Source organism: Panicum virgatum, chromosome 2N, assembly GCF_016808335.1.
Source record: "Panicum virgatum strain AP13 chromosome 2N, P.virgatum_v5, whole genome shotgun sequence".
Classification (NCBI taxonomy): Eukaryota; Viridiplantae; Streptophyta; class Magnoliopsida; order Poales; family Poaceae; genus Panicum; species Panicum virgatum.
In genome coordinates this window covers 51,978,324-52,005,037 of record NC_053146.1, presented here as the reverse complement: position 1 = coordinate 52,005,037, position 26,714 = coordinate 51,978,324, and the positions used below count along the sequence as shown (strand labels likewise).

Below are 26,714 nucleotides of genomic sequence, written 5' to 3'. Positions count from 1 at the left end.
TCACGATGAAACAAAATCTCATTAAAATCACCAAGCATCAGCCAAGGAAGATCGGAGCCAGAATGCAGGGAACGCATAGCCTCATACGTCAAGTGTTTATGCTCCCATCTCGGCTCCCCATAGATAACCGTTAATCTCCATTCCTCCTCCTCCTCTTTAGTCACATCAACATAGTAACGTGACACACCCTGACATTGAACAGATACTTCCTTCTTCCAAATCAGCAAAAGACCTCCGCTACAACCATCACTTTCATGAATGATGAGATGGTCGTAACCCAACCTCCTCTTGAGTTTCTCTGCCGTAGCTTTATCCAAATGTGTCTCAGACAGAAAAAACACTTCTGGTTTCTCCCGCCTCTGAATTTCCAGAAGCGCGCGCACTGCCCGGGCACTAGCAAGGTCCTGGCAGTTCCAAGCTAGGATTTTCATTGTGCCCGGTCACTCCCCTCAAAGGAGAGCGCCGATCTTGCATTAGATTTTGTTACCTCATTATCATCTCCATCACTCCTCCTTGGTCTTTTCTTCACCTGCTCCTGAAGAGGGCTTACGGCTGATCCCTGCTGGGTTGAGTTTTCCAGAATATTTTCCAGAATATTAACCTACATCGCCACTCTTCCCATGCCATCTCCCACCGTAGCACCAAGCTCCTCCTGCGCCAGTTCCATATCTACAGCTTCGTCATAATCGAAGCCATCACCACGGCCTCCTCCTCTTCCTCTCCCTCTATGTAACATCCCGAAAATCCACCCAAATAAACTACTCGCTAAAAATATTTTTCAAAATTTTTTCGTCGTTGAGCTCAAATCGTTTGAAAATCTTTTCTATCCGAGACCAATCTCCTGAAATCATTTTCCGATGATCCACCGTCCCGACACCAGTACCAATCATCATCCCGTCTATCTGTTCTTCCTCGATCCGCGTGCATCGCTTTCCGACCAAACGCCGCAGCTCACGCGCGTGGCCGACCGCCGCCGCGAATCCCGCCGGCATCCCCTTTTTCTCTTTTTCCCTTCTCTCCTTTTCTTTTTCTCCTTTTCCTTTTCCTTTTTCCCTTCTCCTTTCTTCCTTCTTCTCTTCTTCTCTTCCTCTCCCTGCTCACGCACAGCCCCTGCCCGAGCTATCACATCGCCCTGTGCCGCCTCGCCACTCGCACCGCCGCTCCGCGATGACAAACGCCATTAATGGCCGCCGGGAAGCTCGCCGGCCGCCGTCCGCCGTGTCCCGCCCGCTCCACCGCCTCTCCTCGCCTATAAATAGGCCCTCCACCACGCCATCCACCTCCACAACGCTGGCCACCCCCACTCGGCCCCTCTCCATGCCCACAGAACCGCCGCCACGGCCATAGCCGGCCACCTCCGCTCGCCGCAGTAGCCCGCCCTCCACACTCTGCCCCAGCCCGAGGTAAGGAGGGGAATCGATTTCCCTTGGCCTCCTCTCCGTTTCCCCCACTTCCCGGCCTCCCTCGCACCCAGGGCCGCCGGCCCCAAGGCCGCCTGCGCCCCCCTACGCCCCTCCCCTGTTCTGCCGATGGGAGGAAGAAGAAAGGGGCGACTTTTCCCAGAACCCCCTCTCGTCTTTCCTTTTTATTTAAGAGCCCTCCCACTCTCTCTAGTTCCTTTTAAAAGAAACCCCCTCCGTCTTTAATTCTTCCAAATAGACCCCTCCACTATACAAATATAATCACATCTAGATCCCTGTCCTTTCCAGAGTAGCCCAGATATTTTCCCGAAATTCTAATCAAGTCCTTTTCTCCCACAGATAATTACAAACAAGCCCCTGAACTCCCGTTTAGCCCTAACCACCTCTTTACCATATCATTTCATGCGCCAAACATCCTCCGTTTGCCCCGAAACTCGACCACGCCATTTCTAACATGATTTCAGCCGTGCCATTAGAAAACCACCCAAAAATATTACTCCTATCTCCATATCTTAATTTTTCCTGATTCGAGCTCAACAGTAAAATCTTTATTTTCTTTTTCTTTGTTGTGTGCTTGTTTGTGTGCACTGTAGACCACGGTGTGAACGAGGAAGAATCCATCGACGAGCAGTACCGCAAGCAAGTGTGCGAGGACCAGTACTGCGACCCTGAACCCGAAGGACAATACCTCGATCAGGACTTCCCGGAAGGCTTTGTGAACGACAAGTTCAATCTCATCTTTTGATGTATATTTTGTCCCAGTTTTATAAACACAACATATTGTCCTGTTTTCAAAATTGCATATTGTTTTGCTGCTAAAACCCGGTTGGATAGCCACTCCTTGATTGCTTTGACCATTCCTTGATAACCTGGGTTTGTCTCTGAATATGAGTTACTCTGTTTGGATGATAAACCTTGCTAGAACGCTTAGGACCCGGCTACTCATTGCACTTCAAATATTATTATAAAATACTTTCAAAACAAAGAGAGGTGTGAGTATCAAAATGGGAAAAATAGGATTTTTGGAAAATAAACGAAAGACATGCTTAGATGAGATGGATGGTGATTCCTGTGTGGGACGCCAAATGGTGTTCTCGTACCTGTGTGGTTGAGCAAGGTTGGGAGATATCCATATTTTCACAATTAAGGACCGAGTTGATGTGTCATCTTGCCTAACTCAACTATCGTGCAAACCACTCGACTGTTGTATGTGGCAACGGCTTAGCATAGACCCCACTAGTTAGTCTGATAGCCATCAGGAGAGCTGAGAGCAATGGGTGATCAAGGAGAAGGGATAAGGTCGTGGTGACTTATGCCCCGGTTAAACCTCGGTAATAGGTCAATGACCCCTTGGTGGATTCCATGGTGGCTAGTCAGGTCTAGCTAAGGTGGGTAATGGCTTTGTTGGGATCTACACCGACACTAAAGTGATCGTGCTATGGTACCCCGCTTGTGGGTAAAGTTGCACACCTCTGCGGAGTATAAAATCTATTCGAATAGCCGTGCCCACGGTACTGGGCGAGTTACGGTTTGGTCACACAACTAGTACTCTTCTGGGAATGAATGGGTTGGCGTGAGTTATTTTGGAAAAGTGTCCGGCAGCTGTGCCGTGTGCTACGGCGGATGAGGAGTCTGGTAGCAATTTAAAACTTGGATCCTTTGTATAGGATCAACCTCACTCAGTTGCTAAAGATTTGCTTTAAGAAAAACACAGATTCAAAATAAACCCCTGCATAAAAGTTAGCTTTCCGCAAATTAAACCCTAGTCTTATCCTTGATTTATCCTATGCATATATTCTGTTTACACCCCCTCTGTGGGTGTGGTTGGACTTGCTGAGTACGTTTGTACCCACCCTTGCTTAATTTTTACAGAGGAAGATCCAGACTTTATTCCCGATGACGTTGAGTAGGGGTTCCGTTCTGCACCCAACCTTGCCTGTGGATAGGGTCACCCGCAGGAAGCTTCGTATGGCGCAAAACTCTGATGACCTCTTCGTGGTTCACGTTCTTGTTTGGGTTTTAGTTGTTGTCCTCGCGATAGTGGCGCTTCATTGCCGATTACCGCGTAGAGTTGTACGGTGATGTACCATCTGATGTAATAAATGTGTTATCAGCCTCCTGGGACTGATATTTGTATCACATTTGAGTCACCTCTTATGAGGGGACGCTTCACTCTACCACGTCCCCTGCCCCTTCCTATTCGTGCTTCTTCCCTGCCAGGTGTTGCCAAGAAAGGAACTCTCAGCCAGTCACCCCATCCACAACTCTCCTTACTATGGATTCCATCGCCGCACTCTGTGACTTCGTGACCCAAACAACCACAAAAGAAACAAAAGGCAGGCAGCTTCTCATATTGGACAAGGAATTTCATTTTTTTTCTTTGAGTGTAACTGGCACCATACACACCAAAGGTTTCCGGAGCTCAACCCAAACCCTAGCTCGCAGATATGGAGTAGGATTAATTCTCCCGTCGTTTACCACCACAGTGATGGGCTCTCCCACCTTCTTCGCAACCCTTTCTGCCAAATCCTTCTTCTTCATGAACCCCTCTGGAGCCCCTTGAATTCTTACCCAAACTGGAATTCTGTCCAGCTTATACGTGTGTATATTAGAGAAGCCATCATATTCTTCCATCACAATTGCCGATCCCCTGAATAACCAAGGACTTCCTTCCATTACTCTCAACCAATCACTGAGACAGTGGAGTTGCACCAAGAACAGATTAGGTTCCAAAACCTTGAACGTCACTTCTTTCGCCGCCGCCCATGCGTTCCTCAAGGCGCTAAACAACGCAGCATGGCTGAAGGGTTTTGACGTATGAACCCTAAATATGGCTAGCCATCTGATCTCCTTCGCAAGCTCCTCAATTTCGCCCGACAAATCAAGTTCCTCCTCTTCTTCCCCTTGGAGCTTCAGATTCCCCAGCCGTTCCTCCAAATTGGGTGACCTTCCTTCCTCTTCCATGGCCTTCCCCTTCCCCTTCGAAGACTCCTGTTGTGCCGCCATGCAGGACCCCAGAGAGCCCGGAGCCTTGCGGAGGCAAAGATGTGGCACGATCTCAAGATTATTGGGGGGGAGATCACGCTGATCTCACCCTTTGACTGGTGGACTCCGGCGCCGCCGCCAGAGGAAAAAGAAACCCTAAAATAGGGGACGCTCTTTTGGTCACGCCATCACATTGTTAGCAACTCTCACTCTCGTGTGGCTGTACTGTACGTGTAAACCTAGGCTTAAGCCAAGACATTCATCAGCGATGTTATGGGCTACATAGGCCGAGAACTCCTCGATGGACAAAGGAGGAGAGCTCATTTTGCTGACTGTTTGGATGAGTGGGCCGAATAGAAGGCCCATTTCGCGGACTGGGAACATGATATCGCTATAATATGGGGAAATTTGATGTTAGGCCCTCAAACAAATGACATTTTCTCCTATGGTCCTGAAAAGTTGAAATTCTCTTCTTTCATTTTTTTTACAGAAAAATTCTTTCATTTTTTATCTTTCATCCCTTTCCACAGTTCCATGAGTCCGTGACCCTGCCGTTAAGATGGAAATACCCCTTATCCGACATGCATAACAGACGCTTAGCTCTGTTCCCATTGTTTCTTCCCCAAAAAGGTCGATTCATGCATCTACTGCTCAAACAGGAAACTAATTACTGTCGAAAGACAAAGAGGAGAAGTACTACCCATGCATGCAAAGATTTTGTGATCTATGTCCATTCAGGACATGCATGGATTACTTTTACTATAAACAACTTCCATTCCTGTTTTTGTTTTCTGGCCAGCCTTTTCCTGCAATGTTACCACTTCCTCATCAGTACACACCCATTCTCTTTTTCGGCCGAAAAATTTCATTGAAATTTTAACTATTATTTGACATCTGGAAACAGTTGAAATTAAAGTGTGGTTTTCTCATCTAAATAAGTAATCTTGCTCGATCTAGAACTTAATTAGTACAAACTAGCTTTAATTTTCTGATACAATCCTTGTGATAAATCTTACAGCCAAACCACTTTTTCTATGAATTAGTACATCCAACCATGTTTGGACGTATGACTAAAGAGATAAAAATGTTAGGCACAATACATAAAGGTCATTTATTTTTTTGCCAGAGAACTAATACAGAAAGATATTTGAGGCAAAGTAGTAGCACCGCATTTCTCTCACTCTCTCTCTCTCGGAAAACAAAAATCCACAACAGATGCAGCTCGAGCCCACTAAGAAATTATTAATTAGACGTGCGTGTGTTTCGGCCCGTACTAAACTGAGCCCAACTACCCAGTTGAACTGACCTTGTGCTGTTGGTTGGCAGGTACTTGGCGGCGAAGAGCGAGGCGGACCACTACAACCGCGAGCTGCAGCGCGAGCAGGAGGAGATCGACACCGTCCCCGACGTCGGTAAGCCACCGCCGGCCGGCGAGCTCCGCACAATCTCACGGCAATGCGCCATGACCATGGTTCCCTGACCGCCTCGTCGATCTCTTGTCAATCTCTCGCAGAGGCCGCCGAGTCGCCGAGATCGCCGACATTCTGTCGCAGTATGGGCTGGGCCCCGCAGAGTACGGCCCCGTGGTGGCCTCCCTCCGCGGCAACCCCGCGGTGTGGCTCGAGTTCATGATGAGGTTCGAGCTGGGGCTGTAGCGGCCCGAGCCCCGGCGCGCGCTGGTGAGCGCCGCCACCATCGCGCTCTCCTACGTCGCCGGCGGGCTGGTGCCGCTGCTCCCCTACGTGTTCGTGCCGCGCGCCAGCCGCGCCATGGCCGTCTCCGTCGCTGTCACGCTCGCCGCGCTGCTCTTCTTCGGCTTCGTCAAGGGCCGCTTCACCGGCGACCGCCCCTTCCTCAGCGCCGTCCAGACCACCATCGTCGGCGCGCTCGCCTCCGCCGCCGCCTACGCCATGGCCAGGGCCGTGCAGTCCATATGATCACCCATCATTATCGGCAAACAAGAGCAAGCCTGGCTACCACGCACCTATGTATGCGCAGCAAGGAAAATAAGTGCAGCAATGTACATGTGGCTATATACGGTCACTGCTGGTCAGCTGGTATGCAGACGGCACCGTCTAGTGTAACTCAGTAACTGTACTACTACTGGTAGTGTATTTTGTTTACTGGTTGCGTGTAGTGATTGCTAGTGTTCTGTTTGTGAGGAGGTGTGGATTATACTATATTTAGGGGCGAAATCAAGTGTGGCCTGCTGGGCTTTTGGATGGATTGTCAGCAAATGCATGACTGAAGTGGGCTGCATTAATTTGGCAAGCGGAGGCCCAAATTCAAATTTATCTGGGCCTTCTTCTCTCTATTTTTTTCTTATCCTAAAACAATATCTAAAAATGATTCCTGCAGATAATAATCTCTAAAAATGGTCCTCGCAGGAGGCCCGCGAGAGGCTGGCCCGGTCGCTGGTCATGGTGGTTGGCGAGATCGGCGGCAACTTTACTGTACTGAATCTCCATGGGGCCGACATCTTCGGCAAATCCACACGCTAACCGATATAGATCAGGATAGTTGTTGTAACTAGTTAGATTTGATGTACATATCTTTGTTTTAGATGTCCACGACAGATCCTCATGCTATATAGATGCAACTCGTGCGCCATATTCTGTGAGCCATCTAACAAAAAAAAAATGTGGCCGGAGGGGTGAACGGACCCCACCGTTTTTCATTAGGAGGAACCAACACGATTTCTCCCGGCCGCAGAAAAATCCCCGAACCCTAGCCCATGCCGGCGAGCACAACGAGGAGATTTTTTTACCCATGGGCGAAAATTCGTCTTAACTGGGATTTGAACTCGCGACCTCGTGGGGACGACCATATCTCAGCTCCTCTAACCAACTAGACTAGAGGAGCTTTGGTGTGAGCCATCAACAAGAAGCCGACTTAGATCGATGTCGTCGCGAACCCAGCATGTCCCTCTCGCCGTCCTCGTCCTCCTCGTCGCTGCCGCTCCTTTACTCGCCGGGGCGCAGCCGGCGTCGCCGGGCCCCGGCGACCGACGCCTGCGCCAACCCCTCCGTGGACGGCGCGTGCCACAACGTCCTCAAGGCGCTGCGCCTCCTGAAGCTGATCGCCATCCCGACGATCCTGGTGGCCAGCGTGATCGGCGTGTGCCTGCCGCTCTTCTCCCGCTCCGTCCCCGCGCTCCGGCCCGACCGCAACCTCTTCGTCATCGTCAAGGCCTTCGCGTCGGGGGTCATCCTCGCCACGGGGTACATGCATGTGCTCCCGGACTCCTTGAACAACCTCACCTCGCCGTGCCTGCCAAAGAAGCCCTGGGGTGACTTCTCCTTCACGGCGTTCGTCGCCATGCTCGCCGCCCTGTTCACGCTCATGGTGGACTCGCTCACGCTCACCTTCTACAACCGGAAGAGGAGCGGCAGCACCTCCGGCCAGCGCGCCGGCGCCGCGGTCGCCGACCAAGAGAGCACGGCGCACGGGCACTGGCACAGCCACGGACACGGACACGGGGACATCGCCGCGCGGCCGCGGCGGCCGCCAAGCCCGAGGACGACGAGGCCAGCAAGGTGCTGCTGCACCGGAACCGCGTCGTCGTTCAGGTAATCGTGTTGCCATCTCCACACTCCGGTAGTATATATGCATCTTCTTGCTTTGTTGGCCGCAGGCGATTGGCCTTGCAGTTCGTATATATAAGATAACAGAAACAAAATTGTCAAATGTCAAATCAACTACTCCGCGTCCGTACCTGGTTACGCATCTCAAGGACTATCGCCGTACGCGTACGTCCGCAGCTAGATTATGTTGTAACAAAGTCATCGCGATTTTTTCTTTCTTTTTTTTGCGAGATGGTCTTCTCAATTGGTTTATTTAGAGCCATCAATGCATCTCACAAGTCACAAGTACATCAACTATGATGCCATTGCTCTTATTTTATTTTATTTTCCAAATATGACAATGCTTTTTTGATATATGACATAGGACTGCATGAGAAAATGACACAAGTAGAATAGCAGCTAGTCTCTTTAAATTACCATTTTAAATATATAACACCGCACACAGCCAAACTCGAACCGTAAATTTGCCATATATAACATTGTTTGTTAGAGAAATTATCCAAGTTCTATAGTCATAGAAAAATACTTTCAAAAAAATCCAACAATATTATTGTTGTTTCAAATATATGCATATCATTAGACTAACATCTATTGTTGATAAAAAAAATCTGTACGCGATCTATATAAAAGGAACAGATGCATATAAATCAGTTAAATCATCTACCATATTTTTATGTATTGTTTTCTTCATCTACAGTTTATGATATGCACACATTTCTAAAGTCAAACACCTTAAGATTTTGACAAACAACAATTAGGCTAACTAATAAACATGAACTTAGTTACTCCCTCCGTTTCAAATTATAAGTCATTCCAAGAATCTTGGAGAGTCAAACCATTTCAAAGTTTGACCAAAATTATAAAGAGAAATATAAAGATTTATGACATCAAGTAGGTATATTATAAAAATATAACTAACAAAGAATCTAATGATACTTAATTGGTATCATAGATGTTACTATCTTGTTGTATAAACTTGGTCAAACTTAGAAAATTTTGACTCTCCAAGATTCTTGGAATGACTTATAATTTGGAACGGATGGAGTATAATTTATAAAGTAGTACAATTAGATTTGTAATTAATTCAATAATAGTGGAAATTTCAATGGCAATAGTTCCGTCCGTCCCAAAAGGAAGTAAATCATTCTGCGATTCAAATTTTGTCTTGTTATGTAATTTTTTTGCTAATGCATCAATAGTACGTTCAGCAGCTTGAGCCGGTCAAAGGTTTTTGGGGTCTTGGAAAATAGAACTGACATAATACAACACAATTGTCAATTAAGCGACGTGTTCCCGTGTTTGACTTATTTAATTAAACAAAGGATATATATGGATAATATGAGGTGTCCGCTAGGTGATGTGTGCGCATAGTTAACAAGTTTTTTGACTTATCAAACATGTCGGACACTCGACTTTGCTAAGTGCTAACCATGCGCCATCACTATCAGATTGAAATCCATGACTGATGCTCATGCTAAAATTTGTTTTATTTTCTGCTGGAAACTGGAAACGCCAATAATTAAAACATGGTCGCATATGCACTGCAGGTCCTTGAGATGGGCATCATCGTGCACTCGGTGGTGATCGGCCTGGGCATTGGCGCGTCGCCGAGCGTGTGCACGATCCGGCCGCTGGTGGCGGCCATGTGCTTCCACCAGCTGTTCGAGGGGATGGGGCTCGGCGGCTGCATCCTGCAGGCGGAGTACGGCCTCAAGATGAGGGCCGGGCTGGTGTTCTTCTTCTCGACGACGACGCCGTTCGGGATCGCGCTGGGGCTGGCGCTCACCAAGGTGTACCGGGAGAACAGCCCCACGGCGCTGGTCGTGGCCGGCCTGCTGAACGCCACCTCCGCGGGGCTGCTCCACTACATGGCGCTGGTGGAGCTCCTCGCAGCAGACTTCATGGGGCCCAGGCTGCAGGGCAGCGTCAGGCTCTAGCTCCGCTCCTTCGCCGCCGTCCTCCTCGGCGCTGGCGGCATGTCCCTCATGGCCAAGTGGGCGTGATTGACGTCTAGCTCGATCTTTATTCTGTACTAGGTTAATGCCCGTCGTTGCTATGGATGCTATGAGCGGTAAAAGATTTTTAGCACAATATATTAAATTGTTGGCAACATTGTTCATCTTAGCAACTCAATATTTTGAGGCAAGTTGAGATTCGGGAATATCAATTTTTTACTTAATAGTGTCATAGCAAGCATCAAATTCCTTAGATTTTTTTTGAGATCAAATTTCTTAGATAATTGTGTCAAACAAGCATCAACTTCAATGCATAGAAGAACCATTAAAAGCAATGGTGTTTTGCGATCATCGATCACTACGGCCACTTTCGTGTAATACAAACTAGCAAGGTGGCCCGCGCTAATAGCGCGGGTAGCTAGTATTTTTTAACAACTTTGTTTTAGTTTTTTAAGTTTACCGAAGAGATGTATTTCACATTTCATTTATCTTTGCTTCGCTCTCATAGAGTACTACCTGTAGCTTTCTATGTATAGGCGATCATATCAACCATCAATTTTAAAGTTGCTTTGTTTCATACCATGTTGACATATTTTAATACTTTAGCTTATGATATCTAAAGTTGAGGATTGAATTGAATATTAGGTCACCATAAATATAGATGCATATTGTATCACATAATACTAAATTTGATGATTAATAGTAATATATGGTCACCTTGAATACACGTTTGTTTTTTTTCTAATTTTTTATGTAGTTATTAGATACATTTATATATGTGTGTTAGTGTTATTTCCGAAGCCTACAACTTGTAACTTAGATGGTGGACTTCGTTTTGTGCCTTGCAATAATTTGATTTTTACTAAAGTCCCGTTTAGTTCCCAAATTTTTTTACACGCTATAGTAACTTCAAACGTTTAACCACTAATTAGGAGTATTAAATATGGATAACTGACAGAACTCATTCCATAACCCTCGGGTGAAATCGCGAGACGAATTTAATGAACCTAATTATGCAATTATTAGATAATGTCATGCTACAGTAAACAACATCTAATGATGGATTAATTAGGCTTAATAGATTCACCTCGCGATTTCCCGTCCATCATTGTAATTAGTTTTATAATTAATCTAAATTTAATACTCGTAATTAGTGTTGGAAAAGGTGCCAAAAATTTTTGCCCAAAAAAATTTTGGTATCTAAACGACGCCTAAGCGAAAGTATCTGCAACCTAGTTGGTCTAGTTTTTAGATAGCATCCAACAGATCTAGATTTCACTCCTCGTTACAGTGAATTAAAAATAGGCATAGATTAAATAAAAATTTATATTAAAAAATAAGTTGAGGCTCTCAAAAAATATTTTAGTTATTTATTTTCACCTACCGTAGCAAAACTTATATATAATAAATATGCTACATCAATATATATTAGTTTTTTATTTGGTCCAACCTGCTGGTATTTTTTATACTTTGGTTAATGTACATTTTTGGTATTTCGCCCATCTAACTACAGAAATTGTCTCACTTCAAAGTTGTGTCATATCGGCAATGGATAGTTCCACACATGTCTTTGTTGTTATCTCTAACTCTTTTCTTGACTTCCATTTTCTCTAGCTATTTTTGCCAATTTCACTCCCTACCATTTTCTTCCTCCACACATTTGAAATCGGTTAGTGTGTTTTGTGTCTGATACATCTAATAGAAAATTTTCCTGTGGAGTTCGACTCAGTTGGTGAGCTTAGATTGTGCGTCAGAGCTCTTTTTCTGAGCTCTTTATTATATTTATAGTGTATTTTGGATAATAATTTAGGAGAAAATTAAATGTTTTTATGGAAACACGGGATATTTAATGGAAGTAACTAAATATTTATATCTTTATTTGATATTAAATATTATCCTTTTAGAAAATACTTGCAATGTATATTTTTTCTTGAGTGTTCTAGTTATTGGACATGATAAACAAATTATCCCTAGACTTGAAGATGATTTAGTTAATTGATTCAATACATATACCACACCATAAGTATAATTTACTTATTTTTATTATCCTCCAACCACTCATTGATATAGCTTTGTGATGCATGTTCTCATATTGTCTTAGGCATAGCTATATATCTCCAGCCATTATGCTCCCAAAAATCTTTTCACGTTATACCACGATAACCACGATAATCGAAGACGCGTCATTGATAGCACACGACTGCACGTCATTATCTTTTGTTGAACACTACCTGTGGCATGCAATGGATGGGTGTGCATGTCAAATATCAATTTGCAAGTTGATTTGTTCTAGATCTCGCATAGCACTCCACCACAATGGTTGTCATCTATCTTTTTTTTCACTTGTAAAATTTTTTAGCTCTCGGTCATCAACAAATGACAAAGCTATATAGTTGTTTCATGTAAGTTGTTGCTATTATGTGGTGCTTCTCCATGATGGCCTAGCAATGTTGTTATACCTCCAAAAAAAATTCATAACACACTTTGTCCAACTTGGCAAATGTTTTCTTCCATTGCGCATCCACACTACAATGAGCTTACTAATATGCAAGGGCGGACGAGCTAGTTCACTCCCGTATTACTAAATTAGTTTGAAAATTTTAATTTAAAGTTATGGTAATGAACACATATTTACAATATTTAACCCTTAATTCTAAAATGTAGCAGCCCTTAATGAGATGTGCTCCCTCTAAATTTTAACCTAGGTCAGTGGCGACTTACTAATGTGTAAGGATGATGAAGTCTGCAATTAAATCTTCTTTATTATTGGAAATATATATGCTTATATCATTATTTAAGGTTAGAACTCGAGTATGTGACAATCATTACACAATGGTGATCTACACTGTAGCTATGTATATAATCAGTTAGTTTGTACATTGCACACTGGTAAGTAGGACTTGTGTTTATGGGTGGTAAGGTATCATAGTCCTAGTGGTCTCTTCACAATCTAACATGGCTCTTATATTTTGAGCTCAAATTATATAAGATAAGAGCTCGGCTCTTTTTGAGCCTGACATCTAGATTATCTAGATTAAATTGAGGCTATCTACCACCCTTACTTGTGATACCTTCCATGAGAATATGCTCTATGATAAAAATGGCTGGAGGTCGTCCTGGAGACAGGTTTTCTCTCAACCAATGGAGGTTTGGTTGAGGATAGCTATGTAGGTCAGTATTGCCAGCCAAGTCCTGCAAATGCATTCTAGTACCATATTGTTGCTGGCCTAACAAAATTATTATGGTAAATCATTAGCGGATAATTCAATAAATTATTATGGTAAACCATTAGTTGATAATTCAACTTTTGCCAAATTATGTTTTCAAGAAAGCATATAAAAATCTGAGACTATAGTGGTAGTAACTTCTTGCTTGAGGTGTGAGCCATCACAGTGGCACGTGAGTTTGGAATTTTGATCCTTCAAACAAATTGGCTGCAAGACCTGAGTTCAACTATCTAATGGGGTTTGTTTTCGCAATCAAATGCATGTACTTATTCTCTTGCCTGATTCTTCTTTCTTCTTGTAATTTCCGATTAGTGCAGTGGATGATGGCCACCATACAAATCACAGTTTATTCATCATAATTCCGTTTTCAACTATGCTCCAATATTTCTTTAGCATATAGCTTTGTTGGGACAGAGCACATGATAGCGTGATACTTTCCTCCTCAATAGTTTTCTGTCATGATTCACCGTTTCCGATTAGCGGCTGCACTCGGGCACATTGAATATTAATTCAGCATGTAGCTTGTTAAATAGCACACCCCTATATATTTTATTCAGCAGAGTTCATTGGTTTTTTTTTCACTTTGATTACTATACTTTTCTTATTTATTTTTAGCCCATTTGATTGACCGCATAAATTGGTCCACTTCAGACTTTTGTCTCATCGATGTATAGTTCCAGGCATATCTTTGCCGTTGTTTCCAACTCTTTTCTTTTACTTCATTTTCTTGAGCTATTGCGGCCAATTTCTGCATCTTCAATTTTTTTCCTCCATACATTTAAAATCGATTAGTGTGTTTCACGTCCGATGCACCTAATGGATAAATTCCCTATTTATTTCAACTCAGTTGCTGAGTTTAGATTGTGCCTCAAAGCTTGCTATTTTTTGTGAGCGAAGAGGAACAACAACAACGACTGATTTGAATAATTTGTTATGTACCGTAGATTCGTAGGCTATCGACTTAGGGCTATTTTGGCAGAGCTCCAGCTATGGCTGTAACAACTTTGGTTGTATATAATTTGCATATGAAGTAACAAAGTAATTAATATAATTATAGAGTAAATATTTATTTATTGATGAGAGTGAGCATATTTGTGTCCGGTGTTGGTTATGGATCAAAACTGATCGACCTGACCTTGATTTGCTAAAAAAAACAGGCATATCCTTTTTTATATTTCCTCTTTTATTTGAACCTAATTAGCAACGATTCGGATATGTTTTAAGATGTCAACTTTTCTTTTTTTTCTTTAAACCTGATCGGAGACATGATTACGGAAGATGGAGTCCGAGTCCTTTTCACATTAGAAAAAACTAATAATGTCTAATTCTAAAAGTAAATACCAATAATATGATGTACTCTTTCGAGTAATATAGACCATTAGATTTTCATAAAATCCTACGGTGCAAATTCTTTTCTTTTTTAAATTAATGTGGGAATTTCTTCGCCCTTTCAGCGAACGTGGTGACTTCTTCTAACACTCATATATATATATATATAGAATTGCTCGTGCTTGCCTCAGTCCTCACTGGAGTGAGCTGCAAGCAAATCTCTGAGGCCTCAAGGTCTCAGCTCCCACTGTCAACAAGGGGCAGAGAGGAGACATGAGCGAACAGCTGTCCAAGCCACCAAACTCGCCGGCCGGTGACCCACCGGCGGCCCGGCCCTCCCCGTCCTCACCGGCCGGCGACCTGCTGCCGGTGAGTGCCTGTGCGTCGGGGGAGGCCCTGGACCTGCATTACTGCTCTGCATCGGAGGACGAGGAGGATGACCTGCAGCTTGCGGGTCATGCATTCAAGACTGCTGGGGGTTCTGCGCCTACTGGATCCAAGGTTGGGTCGCCTCGGATGCCAAAGGAAGACGGAGGTAATGGCCGGCAGCTCCGTTCGGTCGTTGTCAAGCCTGCGGCACATCATGTCTCCTACAAGGATGCTCTGGTTGGGGTTCGTACTTTCCGGCCGCGCTTCAATGCGGCTGCGAAAGATGCAGATGGCTGGAGTGTTCAGCGGAGAAAGGCGAGGACTTCGCGGTCCACTGTTTGGGACCGGATGCAGCCCATGCACAGGAGCATTCATGGTCGCTTGGGAGGGAAGGTGAGCATTCATGGTCGCTTGGGAGGGAAGGTGAGCATTCATGATCGTCTAGGCGGGAAGGTGGGCATTCATGAGCAGTCCTCCACGAGTCTTGCCCTGCTTCTTAAGGCCACGGCGGCGAACCGGTGCTTCAACTGCCTTGCTCGTGACCACCGCATCGCCGACTGTAGAGACCCACCTCGCTGCATTCTGTGTTCCAAATCTGGTCACAAGGCTCGGTACTGCAAGGTCATTGATCGGACCAGCAGGGTTGTGTGGAGGGAGAAGGAGTCCAGGAGGAAAGAGAAGTATTCTCCTGCTGCGATGGAGTTCGTCCCGGGAGATCTTGATCTTCGGCCGTCGCGGGTGACGGCCTGCGCGGGCCGCACGGGGCTCCTCCGGGAGGCCGAGAGGGATCTGGAGCTGCACTCCCTCGTTGGTGTGCAGGTGGATGGCCGAAGGTGGCTCACCTATGACCAGGTTCATCGTGAAGCCCTGCGGCAGCTCCGCATCCCCGGCTATGCGCTGCGGGTCACGATGTTGAAGCCTGCGACCTTTCTTCTCCGTTTCGAGCAGCCGGCGCAGCGCAATGCTGCGCTCGGCCGCGGGCCTATCTCTGCTGGGGGCACCCGCCTCCACCTCATGCCCTGGACGCGCCAGTTCGGGGTTGCAGCTGCCAGCAAGCTTAACTTCCGGGTGCGTGTTTGCATTGAGGGCATTCCTGGCCATGCCGCTGCTGATCTTGTTGCCATTGGCAAGCTGTTCTCGTCCACAACCATTGTGGACCGGGTTGATCAAGAGTTGAGAAAGGAAGAGGAAGCTGCGTGTGTCTGCGTCTGGGTTACGACTCTGGATCCCGACACCATCGCCATTGCCGGGACTTTGAGGCTGGAGGAGCCAGTTCAGTTCTCTGAGGAAGAATATCATGACTTCTGTACTAGGATGGGGAATATGGAGCTCCCTGAGGTTCGTCCTGGGGCTGCCAGTCTGTTGGACTTTGACGTCCTGCTTCACATCGACGAGGTTATCGACTTCTCACCACTCACAAGTAGCCCTTCATGGAAGAGCTCTGACAGTGCAACTAGTGGACTTCCTGATGAATCTCTGGAGGCAGAGTGGCCGGTGAAGCATTTTTTCAGTTGGAGGCTGGGGGTACCGGACAGGGCTCGCTCGCCGCGGCGTGTTACCGTCCATGACAGGCTGGGCTCTGTTCGTCGTGATAGATCGCCGGGTCGGGGTGCGGGAGGGAGTCAGGGGCAGATGCAGGTCCCTCCGCCTCCTCACTCGGCGTTCCGTGGTGCTGGAGTTAGTGGCCACGCCGGCCGTCCTGGTGGCCACGGCGGTGGTGCTGGGTCTTCTGGCGCCGGGGGTCATGTCTGTGGTCGCGTCATGGAACCCAAGGTCGGTGATGGTGTTCCTGCCGGAGTTGGGGAAGACATGCCAGATGTTGCAGTGGTTGACCAGTCCATGCAGAAGGAGGCCGTTGTCCAGTTCCAGGAGGCGGACAAGCACGCTGTTGCTCAAGCAGACCTGGCTTTCCTTATTGGTGAAAGGTGTGATAACCATGCAACTGCCTGGGACCCAATGCTATGGGAGGTGTCGGGCCAGCATGCTTGGGCTCACAAGAAAGGAGGCGTTGAGGGCCGCAAGAAGAAACAAGAGGTGCTGCACGACCTGAGCGCGGTTCTGGACGCGCACTGCATTTCCCATTCTTGGGGAAGCGCGTGCATCGAGAGCAGCGTGCCTTTGCCGGACCTGATGCAGGAGGAGGCACTGTGCTGGGCGTCCATGGGGGTGCCTGTCTCTGCTTGCCATGCAACTGCCTCACTGGAGGGTGTCTTGGTTTCGCAAGGGGGTTGCGAGGACCCCGAGTCTGTTGATGTCTCCTTGCCTGATGATGGGCCGAACAGAGATACCGTCCATAGCTCCGTTCCTGGGCCTCAGCCCATGTTTCAGGCTGAGTTGGTCACTGATGCGAAAACACTGCTGCCTGATGTTGTGCAACTGTGCGACATTGCAGGGGACTTGGGCATTAAAACTTCTGAGGCCCTGATCAGTTCGTTGGATGTGGGGAATGGGATGGCAAGGTTTGTGGTACCTATCATGGAGCCGGTTCTGCTAACTCCGGTGTGCAAATCCAATTTTGCTAGTGCAATGGAAAAGTCGGCGGAAGCAGAGTGGGATCATGCCAAGGCAACGAGTGCAGTTCTACCCCAGAGGCGCAGCAAGAGGCTAGCCAGTAAACCACCGACTAATCTTACCCTGGAGGAGCAGGCTACAGCTCTGCTTATCAAGAAAAGTGGGATTGTTTGTGCCTTTAAGAAGCCGTCTGAGCAAGACAAGCACAGGTTTCACAGCAAGTTCGTTGACAATTTGGAAGGGGAGATGGTCACTGGGATGCGTGACATGTTTGGTTTGCCAGAGGGGGGTGCCATGGATATCCTGGCTCCCCTGATCATCGATGCTGAAGCTTAGTCCCAGGTGGTGGCCAAGGACCTTGCTGCCCTTGGCTATGTGTGTGTGTTTCCCGTGTCTTGTCATGTGTGCGTTTTTAGTTTCAGTCAGGTGTTCCTGTCAATTAAGGTCACCTTGTATCAGTAGTTCCTTTCTTAACAGTAGTTTCTACCGGAGTTGGGTGTGGGTTGTAGCTAGTAGTTTTCTACTTTGGTGTCCTCGTGCTGTGGAGTTGGTTGTGTGTTCCTTCATAGTTTGTTCCTTGTTTCAATGGAGCTGGCCGAGTTTTCTCTGTATTAATGTTAGAATACAATTGTAATGTTCTCAATTGGAATGTTCGGGGCCTCAACAATCCGGCAAGAAGAAAGGTGGTTAGAGATCTGGTGCAAGAAACAAGGGCAACTATTGTCTCTATTCAGGAGACAAAGCTACAGTCTTTCACTCCACAGCTTGTGACTGAAACTTTGGGGCCCAAGTTCGTGCAGAGCTATGTGTTCTTGCCAGCTGATGGTACAAGGGGGGGGGGTATTCTTCTAGCAACAGATGATGATCACTACAAGATTTTGCAAGCTGAGGTGGGAGTGCATACTGTCACAGCAAAAGTGGCTGCTATCTCAGGAGGAGAGGAATGGAGTCTCACAACAGTGTATGGCCCACAGGCAGATCAGGACAAAATCAATTTCCTAGGGGAGTTAAGATGGATCAGTCAGGCTGTGTTAGAAAAATGGTTGCTCATTGGTGATTTCAATATGATTCTTCACGCAGCAGATAAAAGCAACAATAATCTTGATAGAAGACTCATGGGTATGTTCAGAGATCTGGTGCATGACCTTCATTTAAAAGAACTCAATTTGAGGGGGAGAAAGTTCACCTGGACCAATGACAGAACTCATACAAGAATTGACAGAGCTTTTGCAACTACTGAGTGGGATTTGATGAAGCCAAATGTTCTTCTTCAGGCACTTTCATCACGGGTTTCTGATCACTGCCCGTTGTACATGGTCGGACATGCTACAGTACCTAAGCACGGGGGTTTTCGCTTTGAAGCTTTCTGGCCCAGGTTGCAGGGTTTCCATGAAGTTGTCTCCACGGCTTGGCAGCAAGATGTAGCAATCTCAAATCCATTCCTCAGACTTCACACCAAGTTAGAACGTACCAGCAAAAAATTACAGAAGTGGTCCAGATCATTGTTGGGCAATAATAGACTGCTCTTGTGTGCTGCAAGGATTCTGATTCAGATACTGGAAGTGGTGCAGGAATTCAGACAGTTGAGCATTTTGGAACTAAATCTCAAGCGCGATTTAAAGGTCAGGTTCCTTGGGATGACGGCAGTGGAAAAACTCCGAGCAAAACAGTCGGCTCGTCTCTCTGCAATAAAGGCTGCTGAAACTGGATCTAGACTTTTTTACCTGCAGACCAATGCTCGTAGGCGAAAAAATTTCATTCAGTCCATAAGGGTGGGATCACAAACCTTTTACTCTCATGAAGACAAAGCTGCTGCTGTGTTCCAGCATTTTAGCCATCATTTTGCCACGCCTCCCACTAGGCCGGCTACTTTGAATTGGGAGGAGCTTGGATTACAGCAACATAATCTCCAGGATCTTGACAATGAATTTACAGAGGGAGAGATGAAGGTTGTCATAGAGGATATTGCTGCAGAAAAAGCCCCTGGTCCAGATGGCTACATTGGTGTTTTCCTGAAGAAATGTTGGCAGGTGATCAGACAAGATGTTATGGCTGCTGCAACCTTTTTCTACCAACAGCACAACCAACACTTTCAGCAGCTAAATAAAGCACATATGGTCCTATTACCAAAGAAAGAGGATGCTCAGACACTTGCTGATTTCAGACCCATCAGCTTGACTCATTCTATTGCCAAGTTATTCTCCAAGCTACTGGCTACCAGGCTGTCTCTTCACTTGAATACAATTGTCTCAAGATCACAGAGTGCTTTCATAAAGAGAAGAAGCATCCAGGACAATTTCCTGTATACTCAAAATCTCATCAGAGATCTTCACAGAAGAAAACAACCTGGTCTCTTTCTCAAGTTAGATATTGCAAAAGCCTTTGACAGTGTACGCTGGGATTTTCTGTTGGAGGTTCTGCAGCAGTTTGGTTTCTCATCTAGATGGCGTGCTTGGGTATCCACACTTTTGGCAACCAGCTCCACTTCTGTGCTGCTAAATGGGTCCAAAGGGTCCTGGTTCAGACATTTTAGGGGACTTCGGCAGGGGGATCCCCTTTCACCAATGTTGTTCATCTTGGCAATGGAGCCTTTACAGCGCCTTTTCGACATTGCCACGGCCGAGGGTCATTTATCTCCTTTGGGGGGCAGAGTTACCAGGCTGAGGGCCAGTCTGTACGCTGATGATGCAGCTGTTTTTCTAAACCCTCAGCCTCATGAAGTACATGTCGTTGCAAATATTTTGGAAATGTTTGGGGCGGCGTCTGGGCTCATGGTTAACCTCAACAAATGCGCTGTCTATCCAATTAGTTGTGATGGCATCAATGTGTCTGAAGTCATGCAGGCCTTTCCATGCTCGGTCAGGGAATTCCCATGTTCTTATCTTGGCTTGCCACTACATACAAGACCCTTACGGCGTGTTGACATCCAACCTCTCATAGACAAGATTGCAAACCGGTTACCATCTTGGAAAGCTAGATTGATCAACAAAGCAGGACGTCTAAAGTTAGTGAACACTGTCCTCTCTTCTATGCCAGTATATTTCATGACTGTGTTTGATATCAAGAAATGGGCAATTAAGAAAATTGATAAACTGAGAAGAGGCTTCCTGTGGAAAGGAACATCTGAGGCAAAAGGTGTGCATTGCCAGGTGGCCTGGGAAAGAGTAAAGTGTCCCAAGCCGTTGGGAGGTTTGGGTGTGCTCGATCTTGAACGTTTTGGCAAGGCGTTACGGCTCAGATGGCTTTGGTTTGCCTGGACGGATCCGGAAAGGCCATGGGTTGGCTCAGAAGTTCCTTGCAATACTCTAGATCGCCAACTTTTCAGGTGCAGTACCTCGGTCACAATTGGGGATGGAAAAAAGGCTTTGTTTTGGGACTCAGCTTGGTTTCATGGACATGCACCAAGAGATGTTGCACCCAATCTGTACAAGCTCGCTTGGAGAAAACGCCTCAAGGTTCGAGATGAAGTTGACAATCAGACTTGGACACGTGGCTTGTGGAGAATGTCAAATGCAACTGAAATAGCAGAGTTCATTGTTCTTTGGGAAGCAGTGCAAGACATCCATTTCTCCGACAATCCTGACGAAATCATTTGGAAATGGACTGCTAATGGGAAGTACACATCAGCATCGGCGTATGCAATTCAGTTTGCCGGGAGAATGTGCCCTTTCAACGCCACTGCAATTTGGAAGGCTAAGACTGAAGGCAAACATCGTTTCTTCACCTGGCTTCTTGTTCAGGAGCGACTCCATACTGCAGATGTGTTGTTGCTCAAAGGTGTTCAGTGTAACCCGGTCTGCTCGCTATGTGATCAGCAGCAGGAAACGGCTGCTCACCTTTGCTTGCATTGCCCCTATGCCCGGGAGGTTTGGTGGCACGTACAGGAGTGGACAGAAGGACTAATTCACATCCCGGATCCAGGTCTCACGATACAGGAGTGGTGGAACTCATCCGTTCTCGCAGTTCCTCATCAGCTCAGGACTAGAGTTGCAGCCATCTACATGTACACATCATGGAACATCTGGAACGAAAGAAATCGCCGCACTTTCAGGGGGGTTTCGCTCCCTTCGTTGTCCCTGCTGCCCTTGATCAAGGCAGAAATGGAAGTGAGGCGGCAGGCTTGTGAAGTCCGCCAGGTCGGCTAGTTATCCATGTGTTGTAGGAGTATGAGCTTGAGTTTCTTTCTTTTTTATGTAATCACAAACTATGTAACAACCCGCTTTCTTCTCCTTATATGATGCGGCAGTGCTCCTGCCTTTAAGTTCAAAAAAAATATATATATATATAGTAGGTCTATTCACTACCTGGGTATGGAATAAACTATCCCATACCCGAGCCACCCGCGGACCCGACCCGCGCCGAGCGCTCCTTTCCATCCGGTTTTTTCCCCTCCTCCGCATGCACGGTTCTCTGTTGGTTTTTATTTCCCAGCTGGTTCCCAGCCCCGTAACAGATCGTGGAGGCGGTTTTTAATTTCTCGCGAATTCACCTGCCGCCATCGACGCTCTGGTGAGGCGGGGCTTCCCTCGCGCCGTCCCGGCGAAGCCCTGCGCCGCCGGCTTCCGTGCCGCCCCGGCGGGCTGCAGCCGCCGTTCGGAAATGTACCCCCGTCTGCCCGAATTGGCCTCCCACCGGCTACCTTCTGGTGAGGCAGGGCTCCCCCTCGCCGACCCGGCGGGGCCTTGCGCCGCCGGCTCCTGTGCCACCCCGGCGAGGCCCTGCTCCACTAGCTCCCGTGCCGCCATAACGAGGCCATGCGCCACTGAAGACCCCTTCCCGGCGACACCGGATCCCGCGGCGGCGGCGCGTGCACCGACCGGATCCGGCGTCGGCGCCCGCGGATCGAGAGGCAGAGGCGCGGATCGAGAGCAGCAGCGCCAAGGCTCCCAGATCCCGGCGGCGGCGGCACCTTGGAGCGCGGCGACAGCGGAGGCGTGCGACGGCGGCGAGGACCCAGCGGCGTGCGACGGGGCAGGGCTCCTGGCAACACGCGGTGATCCCCGGCACCCAGCGGCGAGGACCCCGGCTTCCCTGGCGTCGGCCGCTGCCCCCTGGATCTCGGCGGCGCGCGTCGCACCTTGCAGGCTGACGGCGGGCCATGCAGGCTGCACCGAGCGGCTGCGACGGCCCCTGCAGCAGACGACGCGAAGCTGCAGCCGCCGGCCAACGCGGCCACTCCGGCGCCGGTGTCGCCGACCCGGTGGGGCCTTGCGCCGCCGGCTCCTGTGCCACCCCGGCGAGGCCCTGCTCCACCAGCTCCCGTGCCGCCATAGTGAGGCCATGCGCCGCTGAAGACCCCCTCCCCCCATCTCGGCAATGGCATTGGGAACTATCGGCATGCTCCACTCTCATGGACAGAACTGACACTATACAGGCGCGCAGATGAAGGTGCATAAAGTGCATCCCTACATCGCAGCTTTGTCCCTGGCCTGATTCATTCAGGTTGAGATGCGTTTTTTTATCTGCTAGTTGCCTGTTCTTGATCTCGCATGTGTAGGAGCTTAATTTTATTTTCAAAACTCCTTTTCCATTTAGTTCTAAAAAAACTCTTTTTCCTTTTCTATTTTCCATTCGCACAGATAGATCTTGCTGCAATTGAGATCGAGTACACATGCAGGTCCGTCAAACAATCACGAATTCAGCTTTTTACTGCAATATCGATAAGTAATATATGATAGAAAGCTGGATTATTTCTTTTCATGTGAAAGCACGTTGAGCTCAGATCTCATTTAGCCTTGCAGCTTGCTATTCCTGCACAGCTATTTAGATGCATAGGTACTTGAATCTGGACTATTTTATTTATCTACTCTTAATTTATCTCACTTCTACGCTATCTGAAACATCAGGAGCTGTTGCATCTCAGTGTTGGTTTTGGGCCTAATCTTCCAGGGCATTGTTGGTGCAGTAATGAAGCTAACTGCTGGTGCTGGTACCATGGTGTGGATATCTATCATCTGGGAAGATTGGCTAGAAGTAGAAGTATCTTGTGCTATGCTGCCTTTTGTTTAGGTGCCATGGTGCTCGTCGGCAAGCTTGGCTAGGCATCAAAGGTGAACTCTATTCTTTTGTTGAGGCAAAGTTGGGATCTTGAGCTGGATCTTTAGCCCTGCTATTTGCGAGCCTTCGATTCGTGTTGACTTTTTTTCCTTCTTAACAAGCATTTTTAGTTGGCAATTTACTATAGGATATTAAGGTACCCCTGATTGAGTTCAGATCTTCCTAGAAGGAACAAAAATGGTTTCTTTATTTTTGTTACTCCTTGCTCATTCCAACTTCTGTTCGATAATGTTTTATAGCTTTATGAAGTCAATCTATAAAAATGATGCCATCATGTTCAAGTGTTTTTTTTTTTGTTGTTGTTGTTTTCAAGATTTGAGGTGGACACCATGATCTCCACTGACAGTGCCATCTTTTGGCAGTACACCCATCACCATTAGATGTTTAGGGAAAATTTCCCTTGATCATCACTTGATGGATTTCTCGCAGAGAGCATCTGTTGTACAATAGATTCTGAGTTTTATGAGAGGATGGTATATTATAGAGCTTTGTATAGATCCTTATGAAAATGTAAGTTCGGAGTGGCAGATAACACAAATATGACTCCACCTTGTGTGTTTATGGTAATTATGTACCGTCTCGGAAAGAATTGTGTGGTGCTTGTATGCTCGTGGTCCTGAATCACATTTTATGTTGTCTCATAGTTCCTGATGTAAAGAACATTTAGTTTAATCAAGAGTTGACGCATTCACCAGCCAATACCAACAATTTGCTTTTCAATTGGCCCTGACATTTGTGACATGACCGGAAAATAATCCCCCTAAACTGGAATTTGACCGGAATCTCCATACCATGAAAATTTAGTTTTTTTTATAAATCCCGCAGAGCACATGCCCCAACCTGCCGCCATGCTACCTGAGCCCAACTTGGACACGATGCTGATTTTTTATTCAAAAATTAATGGCGGGGTGCGGACTTAAGAATCAGTTGGGCGAAACCGGGCGCGCTCGCTCCGGTGCGGGGCGCATGGGCGCGCGGTCGGCGGACGGTGGGTGGGCTGACTCAGGTATGGAATAGGCTATTCTATATCTAGGGTAGGGATTAGCCCTGTCATATATATATAATAGATGAAACTAAAGCAAAGGTTACTTCCATCATCAAGCAAAGATGAGAAGAGATGAGAGATAGCTGAATTATAATAAAATGAACATTTCGGTTCAAGTGTTTATGATGATGAATTAAGGGAAAATTCGATTCATGCCACCACAACTCCGTGAAATTGGGTTTCATGTTCAAAATCATGCCACTCAATGGCATGGATTTCAACATGAAATCCAATTTCAAGAAGTTGGAGTGGCATGGATCCAACTGACCCATGAATTAAAGAAAACTAGTGTAAGGGTGCCCTAACGCCGCGGCATTTCTGAAGTTCAAAAAACAACACGATACATGGTTCAAAATGAAAAATATATGCTTAACACAAAGAAAATGTAACATAAAATTATTATATGTTGATGCTAACACTACGGGTGACACTTTGTCCATGCATATCAAAACGACCAAAACAACAAAATATGTTTCCAGAGTAAGAATAAAGGAGCTGATTGTTCCCTGCATATCGTCTAGCCTGGCCCGTGGGTAGCCCAACAAATGGGATCAAAACCAAACTATATCCACACCAATCCATTCTCATTAGAGAAATTAATATTACTCACACCACTCCAAACCACCACCACAAACCAATCCAACCCAAATATTTTAGCTCATAATATAATAAACTATTAACCAAACTATGGTTACAACCCAATAAAAACTTGTTTCTCCAAAACAAATTATAGTGTAGATTTTGCCACACCGTTTTGTACAGAGTAGCTGTTAGTTATACTGAATCATCTCCAACAAATTTCGGTTAATTTTGATAAAATTTTATAGTGTGAACGCGATATTTTATTTCTAGGGTCCGGCTCTTGACGTGGGACCCACGTATAATTCTAGCACACTGCTTTGCAGAAAGTAACTGCTAGTTATACCGAGTCATCTCCAACAAATTTCAGTCAATTTCGATAAAATTTTATAGTATGAACGCAATGTTTTATTTTTAGGGTCCGGTTCTTGATGTGGGACTCACGTGTAATTCTAGCCACGCTGTTTTGCACAGAGTAGCTCTAGTCATACTGACTCATCTCCAATAAATTTCAGATAATTTCGATAAAATTTTATAGTGTGAACGCAATGTTTTATTTCTAGGGTTCGGCTCTTGATGTGGGACCCACGTGTAATTCTAGCCATGCTACTTTGCACAGAGTAGCTCCTAGTCATACTGAGTCATCTCCAACAAATTTCAGTCAATTTCGATAAAAATTTATAGTGTGAACGCAAGGTTTTATTTCTAGGGTCCGGCTCTTGACGTGGGACCCACGTGTAATTCTAGCCACGCTGCTTTACACAGAGTAGCTCCTAGTCATAATGAGTCATCTCCAACAAATTTCAGTCAATTGCACAGAGTAGCTCCTAGTCATATTGAGTCGTCTCCAACAATTTTCAGTCAATTTGATAAAATTTTATAATGTGAACGCGAGGTTTTATTTCTAAGGTTCGGCTCTTACGGACCGACATTTATATATAATCATACTGTTTTGCATAAAGAATCCATTTCAGCCCACCCGGCCACCCCAAACCACTCCATCCATATTTACATAGAACTCACTCCATCCCACCCTATTAGTTCATACAACCCATTTGAATCCACCCAAACACAATACATATCAATACCCAATACATTAAACCCATTTCAACCCAAACCATTAGCAGAGCGACCCGTGGGATGAAACATTGGTATGATTGGTTTGGTCGTGCGGTTCCGGTTCCGAGCTTTGATCAGAGCTTGGTTGAGAAGAGGAGAGGCAGCCGGCGGCGCCACGGGCTACACTGCAGCGCGCTGCAGGGTGAGGGCGCGAAGTGCTGCGAGTCGCCGGTGGCAGCACGTGGGCGCACGCACAGGCGCCACAGGCGCGGTGCACGGCGTGAGCGGCAGCGCGAGGTGGCTTGGAGGGCCGCGACATGGCGTGCGCGTGATGCACGCTGGTGCGGCATGCGCGCCGGCCAGCGGTGTGTGCGGCCGGGGAGGCAGCGGTGGCTCAGCGCGGCAAGGAGCGCGCTGGCGGCGGCGAGGCGAGGACGTCGGGCTGTGTTTCGGCCTGTGCGTGGTCGCCAATGGTGGCACTGTGGCAGTGGATTGTGTGTCGATCCTGCCCGGCCTGATGCGCTCAGCGGCGTGTGTGTCGCCGGAGCTAGAGTCGCGACGCGTGTCGCCGGAACCGTAGACGACGGCGTGTG

The 26,714-nt window shown here is 46.9% G+C and overlaps 1 long non-coding RNA gene and 2 pseudogenes across 1 annotated transcript; all 3 read left to right on the top strand.

The window, feature by feature from the left end:
- The first annotated feature begins 5,932 nt into the window (after positions 1–5,932).
- On the top strand, positions 5,933–6,628 carry LOC120662744 (annotated as a pseudogene).
- Positions 6,629–7,293: 665 nt separating this feature from the next.
- Positions 7,294–10,157, top strand: LOC120658904 (annotated as a pseudogene).
- Positions 10,158–21,776: 11,619 nt separating this feature from the next.
- Positions 21,777–24,036, top strand: LOC120661137. Its single transcript, XR_005669810.1, has 3 exons — positions 21,777–22,823; positions 22,961–22,998; positions 23,287–24,036. It is a non-coding gene; the product is annotated as an uncharacterized LOC120661137 (long non-coding RNA).
- The last annotated feature ends 2,678 nt before the right edge of the window (positions 24,037–26,714 follow it).